Here is a 6,675-nt window from a genome sequence, read left to right on the forward strand (position 1 = left end):
CTTGCTAATGCACAGAACACATGCCCACCATACAAGCAGATACACCGCTAGCCACAACCAATAGCTCACACTCATCATAGGTGCACTACATGTCCTACTCCGAGCTTGAATAACTGAAACTACAGCACCAACTCTAACTATTTGAAGACCGGCCCCTTCTTGGCATAATTAAGTCATGCTAACATGGATAAATAATCGGCCATGGAACCCAAGCTAGAAGAACCCTCCATCCCCGCCACAATTCGTAGCACCACCGGGTCGAGCCTGGTAAGCGCCGCCAGCCCCGCAATCTACCACGTCAACGGGGTCTCAAACTTGGCCATTGCTATGTAATGCCCATGATGTGGCTATGTCTCCTACGTGTCGAGGCATGGCTTAGAGGCATAACTGGATGGTGGTTTTGTCGCAAGAGGGGTAATCTTCACACAGTCCCATGTACTAAATAAGAAAGGGATAAAGAGTTGGCTTACAATCACCACTTCACTCAAATAACAAGTTAAACATACACCATCCAGAGTACAATCAAGGTCCGACTATGGAACCAAAATAAAAAAAGACAACCCCAAATGCTAGATTCCCGATCGTCCCAACTGGGCACCACTACTGATCATCAAGAAGCGAAACATAGTAACGACAAAAGTCTTCATCAAGCTCTCACTTGAGCTCAGTTGCGTCACCTGCACTAGTAACATCGGCACCTGCAACTGTTTTGGAAGTATTTGTGAGTCACGAGGACTCAGCAATCTCACACCCGCGAGATTAAGACTATTTAAGCTTATGGGTAGGAAAAGGTAATCATGTGGAGTTGCAGCAAGCACTAAGCAAATATGGTGGCTAACATACGCAAATAAGAGTAATATGAAAATCTACGCAACGGTCGTGAAGTTAGAAGTGATCCTGAAACTACTTACGTTCAAACATAACCCAAAACCGTGTTCACTTCCGGGACTCCGCCGAAAAGAGACCATCACGGCTACACACGCGGTTGATTCTTTTTAATTAAGTCAAGTGTCAAGTTCTCTACAACCGAATATTAACAAATTCTCATCTGCCACATAACCACAGGCACGACTCTCGAAAGTTTATACCCTGCAGGGGTGTCCCAACTTAGCCCATCATAAGTTCACAATCCACGGAGACAATCCTCCATTGCGGGACACCCAACCAGACTTGGAATCCCGGTGCACAAGACATTTCAACAATGGTAAAACTAAACCAGCAAGACCGCCCGACTGTGCCCACAAATCCCGATAGCAGCTGCACATATCTCGTTCTCAGGGCATACCAGATAGGTCAATCTACGAGTAAAACTAGCCCTCAAGTTTTCCCGAGGTGGCCCCGCAGGCTGCCCGTTTCGGACCAACACTCAGAGGAGCACTGGCCCAGGGAGTTAAAATAAAGATGACCCTCGGGTTTGCAACCCCAAGGGAAAGTTATAGGTTATTAGGCAAATATAAAACCAATGTTGGGCCTTGCAGGAGGCGTTTTATTCAAGGCGAACTGTCAAGAGGGTCGCATACCCCTCATCGTGTTAGGCACGCAAAATCAATGAACATAACACCGGTATAACGAAAACTAGGGCGGCAAGAGTGGAACAAAACATCAGGCATATGACCGAGCCTTCCACCCTTTACCAAGTATATAGATGCAATAATTAAACAATAGATATAGTGGTATCCCAACATAAACATGTTCCAACATGAAGCAATCTGCGAAACACCTACAACTAGCAACGCTATAAGAGGGGCTGAGCAAAAGCGGTAACTTAGCCAAACAAGATTTGCTAGGAAGGTGGGTTAAAGGCTCGACATGACAATATAAGAGGCATGATATAACAAGTGGTAGGTAGCGTGACATAGCGATAGAACAAACAACTAGCAAACAAAGATAGAAGTGATATCGAGGGTAATGGTCATCTTGACTGAGATCCCGCAAGGAAGAAGAACGAGTCCATGAAGAAGACAAACGGATGTAGTCGAACGAATCCTCGCAATTCCAGAACGAAATCGAAGCTAACGAGAGAAGCACACCAAAAAGAAGCAAGCAACATGGTAAAAACACAAGCATAAACATGACATGATGCGAACCAACTATGACACATGTCCGGTTTAATGATGCATGGCATGGCAAAGTGCAACAAACAATACTACAAGTTAAATGGAGCTCAATATGCAACGAGTTGCATATTGAAGAAATACCACATTTAATTATTTAGTTCTCTCCCGTTTATGTACTCAACAATATTAAATGTTATTAAACATGGCAAATGGGGAAACATATATAAACTATCTATTTAGGCAAGTTTAAATGAGGCCGGAAACAAGAAACAACAATTCCGGAAAATCCACATATGCATTTTTTGGTTATGTTTCTGTTCTGCCCTAAACATAATTTTAAAGTTGTTAAACATGCAAAGTTATGGCACCATGTTAAACTAGGCATTTTTCTACCCCATTTACATATATAGTTTAATTAAATCCGAGCTACGGTTAATTAGTTATGAATTAAATCATTTTAACATGGCATTTAGCAAATTAAAGCAGACAGCATTTTAAACATTTCAAACATGGATGTAAGCTGCATATTATGAAACTAGATGAAATTCTGAACATTTTACATGTTTAAAATATTTTAAACCGATGCATGGTTGTGGAATTATTAAATGCATGATGTTAGAGGGTTTTTCTGCAAAACTGGCAGTCTCTGAAAAAATAGACAAATGCGTCCAGGGAATAAAAACGTTCACGGGCTGAAACTTGAATCGAGCTAGGCTGCTCACCATGGCACTTGGGCCAGCTCGGTGGGGGAACTGGGCCTGCTGGCGCTGGACCTAGTCAACGAGGGCGTGGCGCTGGCCGTCTCGTTCATGAAGCAGGGGACGACGGCTGGCGATGCGAGATACAGGGCATGGCGGCGACCTCCGGCGATGAGTGAATGGATGAGGGGCTTGGATCCGATGCAAAAGAGGTCAAGGAGGACCGAGGCGAGGCTGGAGCTGCTACCGTTCGTCCCGGCGCTCGACCGAAGGACGTTGTTCGAAGCAGAGGAGGCCGGTGGCGTCAGGGTGCTGCGGACGAGGACTGGCGTCGGGGATGTGCTCCGATGAGCTACGGCATGGACAACGCGAGCGCTCGGTCGATGTGGAGGCAGGCGGCGGCTTGGCGTCCATGGTGGCGCTGCTGCGGCAGCACGGGCACCGCTCGCAGAAGAACGGGGCGGCAGCGGGTTAGGAGCGACGACGGCTGGGAAACGAGGCAAAACTCGGGAGCGGGTCCAGAGACGAGGGCGGCTGGCCTTGTCGCCGGCGTGGTCCTGTGTGAGAGAGAGAAGTGAGGCGAGAGAGATAATACAGAGAGAGGGAGAGAAAGCAGCGGGGAATCCGGGCCTGGTGGTGCTCATCTTTGATGGCAAGCTCCTGCGGGCGCCGGCGGCAGTGCTCTGGCGAGACAAAGGGCGGCTGGGACGAGCGGCGCTAGGGACTCCCTCCCGATCCAGATTGGATCGAGGAGCTGGATCGAGGAGGTTGCGGCCGATGGGTGGAGCTATGGGTTACGGGAGCCGCGCAGGATCCGTTGGATCACAGATCCGACGATTCAGAGGAGGGTTGACTTGCTGGATCTGGAGAAAGAGGTGGAGGCTGCTGGTTGGGGTGGATCTGAAAATGAGGAGCGGCGGTGGCTGGGGATTGATGGATGGGACATCCTAAGATTTAGGGTTAGGTCTGAAAATAGACTAGGGGCCTATATATAGGGAAAGAGGAGAGTTTTAGGGGCGTCCGATCGCCATTGGACAATCGATAATAAATAGGTAGGGAAGTCCAATTAAGAAAACGGAGATATTTTATAGATGTTTGGGGATGATCCGGACCCATAGGTGACGACTGAGTGAGTCGGGTTCGGGGAAGTTTTCGGACGCGTATGGGGGGTCGATGCACTGTGCAAGGAGGGGTTAGGTGGTTAGGAGGGGTTTCGCGGCCCTCCAATCACAATCGGACGGCTCCGAACGTGAGGAGGGTTAGGTTGGGCCTGGCGGTTGGTAGCAAACTGTGTAGATGGTCTAGGGAGGAAAGAGAGGGAAAGCCCGGCAACAGTTTTCGGAGACCGAAAACGTCCGACATTTGACCGACTATATCGCCGCTATAGTTATCCGTTGGAGCGTCAAATGGACTCCGAACGCGATGAAACTTGGCAGGCAACCTACCTACATTAAAATAAGACTGCACGCCAACTTTCAACCCATTCCGAGAACATTTTCCGGCCACTTATAAAATAATATTACAGAGCTGCCGCGGGCGCGAGTGTGTCTGGGCTCAGAATGGAAAATGGAAAGAACTGGGAGACCCGGACGGATGCAAGTTTTGAGAACATGAGGGTGCAATGCGGATGATGACATGATGAAACGCAACAAAGAAATAAAACACACGGCTGACACGCAAAACAAGGAAGGCAACTGGGAAGGCATCTGGAGCGTCGGTCTCGGGGCGTCACAACAGTCCACAACTACAAGAGGATCTCGTCCTGAGATCTAAGGATGGCACCGAGAAGTGGAAGAGCAAGAGGTAAAACAAACTTGGTTCTTTGACAAAAGAGTGAAACCAACGAACCTTGAGAGGTTAAACAAATTGAAAAAAGGAATCCAACAAAGATGCAAGAAGTTGAAAACACTCCGTTACAAAAGAGGAACAAGGAACATTGCGAGAACCTTGTAGGTTGGAGGACATGAAACAAGAGCCTAACGGACCAAAAATAATATGAAAGCACACCGGTAGAAAAGAGAAACAAGGAACACCATGTGAACCTTGGAGTTTGCAACGCTATAAATGATGAGAACAATGGACAAGAAGTACATGCAAGAACTCCGGTTGAAACGAGATGTACAAGGAATGATAAAGATCAATTACTAGAACACTCCGGTTGGAAATGGAAGGCATAGAATATGAACTTGGCAAAATGAAAGCACTTGGAGGCGACTCCGGTTAGAAGAGGAATGTTGGACACAACACTCCGGTTAAAACAAGATAGAGAAGGAATAAGAATGATATAATTTGGACAACACTCCGACTGTAAATGGAAGGAATTGAACATGAACTTCTGAAGATTGGATGATACTTGGTGAAATCAACAACACACTGCCTCCAAAAAACAATTAAAAGAATGGCACAAGGGGTAAGAAAGATTTCAGACATCACTCCGGTTGAGAAGGGAGGCAAAACTTGATAAGATGAGAGAACTTTAATGGAGGACATGACACTCCGGTTGAATGGATAAGCAAAGGAAAGAACATGATCTTGACAAAAATGGGATGCTGGGTCGAAGAGTGCAACATCACCATGCCTCCGGAACGAAAGAATAGAAGCCAAATCATTAGGAAGAAAGAAAGTAGAAGAAAATGATAACTTCTGCCTCCAATGAATTTGAAGGCATCCTTAAAGAAGGATTGAATGGATTTGTTGAAAATTAAACAACAAAATAATAAGGTTGTTGTGGGCTTATGGAAAATATCTCAAAATTATGAGGTGAAATTCTGCCACTAACGAAAACAATAGATTGGATTGATATCAACAAGCAGACGAGAAACTTATTTCACCGGGAGGATAAATGAAGAACTTGGGTCATTTATAAGCACCATAAATAGCAACAATCCTTAGGGAAAGCTTTGGGTGAAATATAGCCCAAATTAACTCCAATGAAGCGATTGACGGGTTGCAAGGATCTCCTAAACGAAGAGAAAATGGTGGGTTTACATATCTCCTCCGTGACAACTTGCGAATCATGAAACACGAAGGTAAATTGTCAAGAATGACATAAGACCACCTCAAAAGATAAGGTAGAACGAATTGCATTTCGGAATTCAAGATGAAGAATATTTGAGCTCCTCAAAACAAAACATGTGTCGAGCACCATGTTTAATCTTGGTATTGCTTGGCGGATCATAACTTCGAGAGAAATGTTGAAGAACAATTGAAGAATGAAAACAATTCTTGATGAACCACCATGTAGAGCCTCCATGAGAACTCCGGTAATAAAAGGATGATAAAAGAACGAGAAGTTGAAAAGAACAAGATGAAGCCTTGCACTGATTTAGATGGAGCTTCACGACGAGATAATGCGGAAAACTTGGAACTCCGGAAAAGAAAGATGAACAACTAGAAACCAAGAGTTGATATCTTGAACGAACTCAAAAAGAAAAGAATTGAACCACCTCGAGGAAACAAGAATAAGATTTACTGTATGTTTATCCTTCATCAACTTAAATTGATGACAAGCAATGGATTTGGCATACTACTTATTGTCGTTGAGAAGGATTAAGAAAGATATAGCGCAAACTTGAGAAAAGACTTCAACGATCCACCGGTAGGATTGGAAAGAACGAATGAATTCATATAATGACGTATGAAGAGGAATCTTGAACAAACCGCCGTAAGAATTAAAAACGAACAAAGAAAAGATAGCAAAACACCGGGAAGAATTAGAAAAAGAACGGAGATACTTGAGAGAATTGAGATAAATGAGAATGAATTGATCACGAGCGGACTAGAAAATACATGAACAATGCACCGGATAGATCGGGGAAATGAGAGCAGAAAGTTGAGAATGAATAATTCTGCGATGATGGGCTCCGGAGAATCAAACTGAAAAGACTCCTGAATTGCTCCGGATGGGTGAAAAGAATTCT

At 45.1% G+C, this 6,675-nt stretch overlaps 1 long non-coding RNA gene across 1 annotated transcript; it reads right to left on the minus strand.

The window, feature by feature from the left end:
* Nucleotides 1-466: 466 nt before the first annotated feature.
* On the minus strand, nt 467-3,711 carry LOC125517664 (uncharacterized). Its single transcript, XR_015599388.1, has 2 exons — nt 2,780-3,711; nt 467-2,012 (listed from the first exon to the last, which is right to left on the minus strand). It is a non-coding gene; the product is annotated as an uncharacterized LOC125517664 (long non-coding RNA).
* Between the last annotated feature and the right edge of the window lie 2,964 nt (nt 3,712-6,675).

This window comes from Triticum urartu, chromosome 1A (assembly GCF_056163025.1).
Source record: "Triticum urartu cultivar PI428250 chromosome 1A, HENAU_Tu73, whole genome shotgun sequence".
Classification (NCBI taxonomy): Eukaryota; Viridiplantae; Streptophyta; class Magnoliopsida; order Poales; family Poaceae; genus Triticum; species Triticum urartu.